Source organism: Petromyzon marinus, unplaced genomic scaffold (genome assembly GCF_048934315.1).
Source record: "Petromyzon marinus isolate PM22_M1 ecotype Great Lakes invasive population unplaced genomic scaffold, UKy_Petmar_22M1.pri1.0 PM_G_Scaffold_87, whole genome shotgun sequence".
Lineage (NCBI taxonomy): Eukaryota > Metazoa > Chordata > Hyperoartia > Petromyzontiformes > Petromyzontidae > Petromyzon > Petromyzon marinus.
In genome coordinates, this window is record NW_027423043.1 from 420,730 (window position 1) to 430,070 (window position 9,341).

Here is a 9,341-nt window from a genome sequence, read left to right on the forward strand (position 1 = left end):
AATATCCCTATCCCTAATAATGCTGGCCCTAATCTCCCTGGCCCTAATATCCCTGGCCCTAATATCCCTGGCCCTAATATCCCTGGCCCTAATATCCCTGGCCCTAATATCCCTGGCCCTAATATCCCTGGCCCTAATATCCCTGGCCCTAATATTCCTGGCCCTGATATCCCTGGCCCTAATATCCCTGGCCCTAATATCCATGGCCCTAATATCCCTGGCCCTAATATCCCTTGCCCTAAAATCCCTGGCCCTAATATCCTTGGCCCTAATATCCCTGGCCCTAATATCCCTGGCCCTAATATCCCTGGCCCTAATATCCCTGTACCTAATATCCCTGGCCCTAATATCCCTGGCCCTAATATCCCTGGCCCTAATAACCCTGGCCCTAATATCCCTGGCCCTAATATCCCTGGACCTAATATCCCTGGCCCTAATATCCCTGGCCCTAATATCCCTGGACCTAACATCCCTGGCCCTAATATCCCTGGCCCTAATATCCCTGTCCCTAATATCCCTTGCCCTAAAATCCCTGGCCCTAATATCACTGGGCCTAATATCCCTGGCCCTAATATCCCTGGCCCTAATATCCCTGGCCCTAATATCCCTGGCCCTAATATCCCTGGCCCTAATATCCCTGGCCCTAATAACCCTGGCCCTAATATCCCTGGCCCTAATATCCCTGGCCCTAATATCCCTGGCCCTAATATCCCTGGACCTAATATCCCTGGCCCTAATATCCCTGGCCCTAATATCCCCGGCCCTAATATCCCCGGCCCTAATATCCCTGGCCCTAATATCCCTGGCCCTAATATCACTGGACCTAATATCTCTGGCCCTAATATCCCTGGCCCTAATATCCCTGGCCCTAATATCCCTGGCCCTAATATCCCTTGCCCTAATATCCCTGGCCATAATATCCCTGGCCCTAATATCCCTGGTCCTTATATCCCTGGCCCTAATATCCCTGGCCCTAATATCCCTGGCCCTAATATCCCTGGCCCTAATATCCCTGGCTCTAATATCCCTGGCCCTAATATCCCTGGTCCTAATATCCCTGGCCCTAAAATCCCTGGCCCTAATATCCCTGGCCCTAATATCCCTGGCCCTAATATCCCTGGCCCTCATATCCCTGGCATTAATATCCCTTGCCCTAATATCCCTGGCCCTAATATCCCTGGCCCTAATATCCCTGGCCCTAATATCCCTGGCAATAATATGCCTGGCGCTAATATCCCTAGCCATTATATCCCTGGCCCTAATATCCCTGACCGTAATATCCCTGGCCCTAATATCCCTGGCCCTAATATCTCTGGCCCTAATATCCCTGGCCCTATTATCCCTGGCCCTAATATCCGTGGCCCTAATATCCCTGGCCCAAATATCCCTGGCCCTAATATCCCTGGCCCTAATATCCCTGACACTAATATCCCTGACCCTAATATCCCTGGCCCTAATATCCCTTGCCCTAATATCCCTGGCCCTAATATCCCTGGCCATAATATCCCTGGCACTAATATCCCTGTCCCTAATAATGCTGGCCCTAATCTCCCTGGCCCTAATATCCCTGGCCCTAATATCCCTGGCCCTAATATCCCTGGCCCTAATATCCCTGGCCCTAATATCCCTGGCCCTAATATCCCTGGCCATAATATCCCTGGCCCTAATATCCCTGGCCCTAGTATCCCTGGCCCTAAAATCCCTGGCCCTAATATCCCTGGCCCTAATATCCCTGGCCCTCATATCCCTAGCCATAATATCCCTGGCCATAATATCCCTGGCCCTAATAGCCCTGGCCCTAATAACGCTGGCCCTAATCTCCCTGGCCCTAAAATCCCTGGCCCTAAAATCCCTGGCCCTAATATCCCTGGCCCTAATATCCCTGGTGCTAATATCCCTGGCCCTAATATCCCTGGCCCTGATATCCCTGGCCCTGATATCCCTGGCCCTAATATCCCTGACCCTAATATCCCTGGCCCTAATATCCCTGGCACTAAAATCCCTGGCCCTAATATCCCTGGCCCTAGTATTCCTGGCCCTAATATCTCTGGCCCTAATATCCCTGGCCCTAATATCCCTGGCCCTAATATCCCTGGCCCTAATATCCCTGGCTCTAATATCCCTGGCCCTAAAATCCCTGGCCCTAATATCCTTGGCCCTAATATTCCTGCCCCTAATATCCCTAGCCCTAATATCCCTGGCCCGAATATCCCTGGCCCTATTATCCCTGGCCCTAATATACCTGGCCCTAATATCCCTGGCACTAATATCCCTGCCCCTAATATCCCTGGCTCTAATATCCCTGGCCCTAATACACCTGGCCCTAATATCCCTGGCCCTAATATACCTGGCCCTAATATCCCTGGCCCTAATATCCCTGGCCCTATTATCCCTGGCCCTATTATCCTTGGCTTTAATATCCCTGGCCTTAATATCCCTGGCCCTAATATCCCTGGCCCTAATATCCCTGGCCCTAATATCCCTGGCCCTAATATTCCTGGCCTCTAATATCCCTGGCCCTAACATCCTTGGCCATGATATCCCTGGCCCTAATATCCCTGGCCGTAATATCCCTGGCCCTAATATCCCTGGCACTAATATTCCTGGCCTCTAATATCCCTGGCCCTAACATCCCTGGCCATGATATCCCTGGACCTAATATCCATGGCCGTAATATCCCTGTCCCCAATATCCCTGGCCCTAATATCCCTGGCCCTAATATCCCTGGCCCTAATATCCCTGGCCCTAATATCCCTGGCCCTAATATGCCTGGCCTTAATATCCCTGGCCCTAATATCCCTGGCCCTAATATCCCTGGCCGTAATATCCCTGGCCCTAATATCCCTGGCCCTAATATCCCTGGCACTAATATCCCTGGCCCTAATATCCCTGGCCCTAATATACCTGGCCCTAATATCCCTGGCCCTAATATCCCTGGCCCTAATATCCCTGACCCTAATATCCCTGGCCTTAATATCCCTGGCTCTAATATCCCTGGCCCTAATATCTCTTGCCCTAAAATCCCTGGCCCTAATATCGCTGGCCCTAATTTCCCTGGTCCTAATATCCCTGGCCCTAATATCCCTGGCCCTAATATCCCTGGCACTAATATCCCTGGCCCTAATATTCCTGGCCCTAATATCCCTGGCCCTAATATCCTGGGCCCTAATATCCCTGGCCCTAATATCCCTGGCCCTAATATCCCTGGCCCTAATATCCCTGGCCCTAATATCCCTGGCTGTAATATCCCTGGCCCTAATATCCCTGGCCCTAATATCCCTGGCCCTAATATCCCTGGCCCTAATATCCCTGGCCCTAATATACCTGGCCCTAATATCCCTGGCCCTAATATCCCTGGCCCTAATATCCCTGGCCCTAATATCCCTGGCCTTAATATCCCTGGCCTTAATATCCCTGGCCCTAATATCCCTGGCCCTAATATCTCTTGCCCTAAAATCCCTGGCCCTAATATCACTGGCCCTAATATCCCTGGCCCTAATATCCCTGGCCCTAATATCCCTGGCCCTAATATCCCTGGCACTAATATCCCTGGCCTTAATATCCCTGGCCCTAATATCCCTGGCCCTAATATCCCTGGCCCTAATATCCCTGGCCCTAATATCCCTTGCCCTAATATCCGTGGCCCTAATATCCCTGTCCCTAATATTCCTGGCCCTAATATCACTGGCCCTAATATCCCTGGCCCTAAAATCCCTGGCCCTAATATCCCTGGCCCTAATATCCCTGGCCCTAAAATCCCTGGCCATAATATCACTGGCCCTAATATCCCTGGCCCTAATATCCCAGGCCCTAATATCCCTGGCCCTAATATCCCTGGCCCTAATATCCCTGGCCCTAATATCCCTGGCCCTAATATCCCTGGCCCTAATATCCCTGGCTCTAATATCCCTGGCCCTAATATACCTGGCCCTAATATCCTTGGCCCTAATATTGCTGGCCCTAATATCCCTGGCCATAATATCCCTGGCCCTAATATCCCTGGCCCTAATATCCCTGGCCCGAATATCCCTGGCCCTAATATCCCTGGCCCTAATATCCCTGGCCCTAATATCCCTGGCCCTAATATCCCTGGCCCTAAAGCCCTGGCCCTAATATCTCTGGTCCTAATATCCCTTGCCCTAAAATCCCTGGCCCTAATATCCCTGGCCCTAATATCCCTGGCCCTAATATCCCTGGCCCTAATATCCCTGGCACTAATATCCCTGGCCCTAATATCCCTGGCCCTAATATCCCTGGCCCTAATATCCCTCGCCCTAATATCCCTCGCCCTAATATCCCTGGCCCTAATATCCCTGGCCCTAATATCCCTGGCCCTAATATCCCTGGCCCTATCATCCCTGGCCCTAATATACCTGGCCCTAATAACCCTGACACTAATATCCCTTGCCCTAATATCCCTGGCCCTAATATCCCTGGCCCTAATATCCCTGGCCCTAATATCCCTGCCCCTAATATCCCTGGCCCTAATATCCCTGGCCCTAATACACCTGGCCCTAATATCCCTGGCCCTAATATACCTGGCTCTAATATCCCTGGCCCTAATATCCCTGGCCCTAATATCCCTGGCTCTAATATCCCTGGCCCTAAAATCCCTGGCCCTAATATCCTTGGCCCTAATATTCCTGCCCCTAATATCCCTAGCCCTAATATCCCTGGCCCGAATATCCCTGGCCCTATTATCCCTGGCCCTAATATACCTGGCCCTAATATCCCTGGCACTAATATCCCTGCCCCTAATATCCCTGGCTCTAATATCCCTGGCCCTAATACACCTGGCCCTAATATCCCTGGCCCTAATATACCTGGCCCTAATATCCCTGGCCCTAATATCCCTGGCCCTATTATCCCTGGCCCTATTATCCTTGGCCTTAATATCCCTGGCCTTAATATCCCTGGCCCTAATATCCCTGGCCCTAATATCCCTGGCCCTAATATCCCTGGCCCTAATATTCCTGGCCTCTAATATCCCTGGCCCTAACATCCTTGGCCATGATATACCTGGCCCTAATATCCCTGGCCGTAATATCCCTGGCCCTAATATCCCTGGCACTAATATTCCTGGCCTCTAATATCCCTGGCCCTAACATCCCTGGCCATGATATCCCTGGACCTAATATCCATGGCCGTAATATCCCTGTCCCCAATATCCCTGGCCCTAATATCCCTGGCCCTAATATCCCTGGCCCTAATATCCCTGGCCCTAATATCCCTGGCCCTAATATGCCTGGCCTTAATATCCCTGGCCCTAATATCCCTGGCCCTAATATCCCTGGCCGTAATATCCCTGGCCCTAATATCCCTGGCCCTAATATCCCTGGCACTAATATCCCTGGCCCTAATATCCCTGGCCCTAATATACCTGGCCCTAATATCCCTGGCCCTAATATCCCTGGCCCTAATATCCCTGACCCTAATATCCCTGGCCTTAATATCCCTGGCTCTAATATCCCTGGCCCTAATATCTCTTGCCCTAAAATCCCTGGCCCTAATATCGCTGGCCCTAATTTCCCTGGTCCTAATATCCCTGGCCCTAATATCCCTGGCCCTAATATCCCTGGCACTAATATCCCTGGCCCTAATATTCCTGGCCCTAATATCCCTGGCCCTAATATCCTGGGCCCTAATATCCCTGGCCCTAATATCCCTGGCCCTAATATCCCTGGCCCTAATATCCCTGGCCCTAATATCCCTGGCTGTAATATCCCTGGCCCTAATATCCCTGGCCCTAATATCCCTGGCCCTAATATCCCTGGCCCTAATATCCCTGGCCCTAATATACCTGGCCCTAATATCCCTGGCCCTAATATCCCTGGCCCTAATATCCCTGGCCCTAATATCCCTGGCCTTAATATCCCTGGCCTTAATATCCCTGGCCCTAATATCCCTGGCCCTAATATCTCTTGCCCTAAAATCCCTGGCCCTAATATCACTGGCCCTAATATCCCTGGCCCTAATATCCCTGGCCCTAATATCCCTGGCCCTAATATCCCTGGCACTAATATCCCTGGCCTTAATATCCCTGGCCCTAATATCCCTGGCCCTAATATCCCTGGCCCTAATATCCCTGGCCCTAATATCCCTTGCCCTAATATCCGTGGCCCTAATATCCCTGTCCCTAATATTCCTGGCCCTAATATCACTGGCCCTAATATCCCTGGCCCTAAAATCCCTGGCCCTAATATCCCTGGCCCTAATATCCCTGGCCCTAAAATCCCTGGCCATAATATCACTGGCCCTAATATCCCTGGCCCTAATATCCCAGGCCCTAATATCCCTGGCCCTAATATCCCTGGCCCTAATATCCTTGGCCCTAATATCCCTGGCCCTAATATCCCTGGCCCTAATATCCCTGGCTCTAATATCCCTGGCCCTAATATACCTGGCCCTAATATCCTTGGCCCTAATATTGCTGGCCCTAATATCCCTGGCCATAATATCCCTGGCCCTAATATCCCTGGCCCTAATATCCCTGGCCCGAATATCCCTGGCCCTAATATCCCTGGCCCTAATATCCCTGGCCCTAATATCCCTGGCCCTAATATCCCTGGCCCTAAAGCCCTGGCCCTAATATCTCTGGTCCTAATATCCCTTGCCCTAAAATCCCTGGCCCTAATATCCCTGGCCCTAATATCCCTGGCCCTAATATCCCTGGCCCTAATATCCCTGGCACTAATATCCCTGGCCCTAATATCCCTGGCCCTAATATCCCTGGCCCTAATATCCCTCGCCCTAATATCCCTCGCCCTAATATCCCTGGCCCTAATATCCCTGGCCCTAATATCCCTGGCCCTAATATCCCTGGCCCTATCATCCCTGGCCCTAATATACCTGGCCCTAATAACCCTGACACTAATATCCCTTGCCCTAATATCCCTGGCCCTAATATCCCTGGCCCTAATATCCCTGGCCCTAATATCCCTGCCCCTAATATCCCTGGCCCTAATATCCCTGGCCCTAATACACCTGGCCCTAATATCCCTGGCCCTAATATACCTGGCTCTAATATCCCTGTCCTAATATCCCTGGCCCTAATATCCCTGGCCCTATTATCCTTGGCCTTAATATCCCTGGCCTTAATATCCCTGGCACTAATATCCCTGGCCCTAATATCCCTGGCCCTAAAATCCCTGGCCCTAATATCCCTGGCCCTAACATCCCTGGCCCTAATATCCCTGGCCCTAATATCCCTGGCCATAATATCCCTGGCCCTAATATACCTGGTCCTAATATCCCTGGCCCTAAAATCCCTGGCCCTAATATCCCTGGATCTAATATCCCTGGCCCTAATATCCCAGGCCCTAATTTCCATGGCCCTAAGTTCCCTGGCCCTAATATCCCTGGCCCTAATATCCCTGCCCCTAATATCCCTGGTCCTAATATCCCTGGCCCTAATATCCCTGGCCCTAATATCTCTGGACCTAATATCCCTGGCCCTAATATCCCTGGCCCTAATATCCCTGGCCCTAATATCCCTGGCTGTAATATCCCTGGCCCTAATATCCCTGGCCCTAATATCCCTGGCCCTAATATCCCTGGCCCTAATATCCCTGGCCCTAATATACCTGGCCCTAATATCCCTGGCCCTAATATCCCTGGCCCTAATATCCCTGGCCCTAATATCCCTGGCCTTAATATCCCTGGCCTTAATATCCCTGGCCCTAATATCCCTGGCCCTAATATCTCTTGCCCTAAAATCCCTGGCCCTAATATCACTGGCCCTAATATCCCTGGCCCTAATATCCCTGGCCCTAATATCCCTGGCCCTAATATCCCTGGCACTAATATCCCTGGCCTTAATATCCCTGGCCCTAATATCCCTGGCCCTAATATCCCTGGCCCTAATATCCCTGGCCCTAATATCCCTTGCCCTAATATCCGTGGCCCTAATATCCCTGTCCCTAATATTCCTGGCCCTAATATCACTGGCCCTAATATCCCTGGCCCTAAAATCCCTGGCCCTAATATCCCTGGCCCTAATATCCCTGGCCCTAAAATCCCTGGCCATAATATCACTGGCCCTAATATCCCTGGCCCTAATATCCCAGGCCCTAATATCCCTGGCCCTAATATCCCTGGCCCTAATATCCCTGGCCCTAATATCCCTGGCCCTAATATCCCTGGCCCTAATATCCCTGGCTCTAATATCCCTGGCCCTAATATACCTGGCCCTAATATCCTTGGCCCTAATATTGCTGGCCCTAATATCCCTGGCCATAATATCCCTGGCCCTAATATCCCTGGCCCTAATATCCCTGGCCCGAATATCCCTGGCCCTAATATCCCTGGCCCTAATATCCCTGGCCCTAATATCCCTGGCCCTAATATCCCTGGCCCTAAAGCCCTGGCCCTAATATCTCTGGTCCTAATATCCCTTGCCCTAAAATCCCTGGCCCTAATATCCCTGGCCCTAATATCCCTGGCCCTAATATCCCTGGCCCTAATATCCCTGGCACTAATATCCCTGGCCCTAATATCCCTGGCCCTAATATCCCTGGCCCTAATATCCCTCGCCCTAATATCCCTCGCCCTAATATCCCTGGCCCTAATATCCCTGGCCCTAATATCCCTGGCCCTAATATCCCTGGCCCTATCATCCCTGGCCCTAATATACCTGGCCCTAATAACCCTGACACTAATATCCCTTGCCCTAATATCCCTGGCCCTAATATCCCTGGCCCTAATATCCCTGGCCCTAATATCCCTGCCCCTAATATCCCTGGCCCTAATATCCCTGGCCCTAATACACCTGGCCCTAATATCCCTGGCCCTAATATACCTGGCTCTAATATCCCTGGCCCTAATATCCCTGGCCCTAATATCCCTGGCTCTAATATCCCTGGCCCTAAAATCCCTGGCCCTAATATCCTTGGCCCTAATATTCCTGCCCCTAATATCCCTAGCCCTAATATCCCTGGCCCGAATATCCCTGGCCCTATTATCCCTGGCCCTAATATACCTGGCCCTAATATCCCTGGCACTAATATCCCTGCCCCTAATATCCCTGGCTCTAATATCCCTGGCCCTAATACACCTGGCCCTAATATCCCTGGCCCTAATATACCTGGCCCTAATATCCCTGGCCCTAATATCCCTGGCCCTATTATCCCTGGCCCTATTATCCTTGGCCTTAATATCCCTGGCCTTAATATCCCTGGCCCTAATATCCCTGGCCCTAATATCCCTGGCCCTAATATCCCTGGCCCTAATATTCCTGGCCTCTAATATCCCTGGCCCTAACATCCTTGGCCATGATATACCTGGCCCTAATATCCCTGGCCGTAATATCCCTGGCCCTAATATCCCTGGCACTAATATTCCTG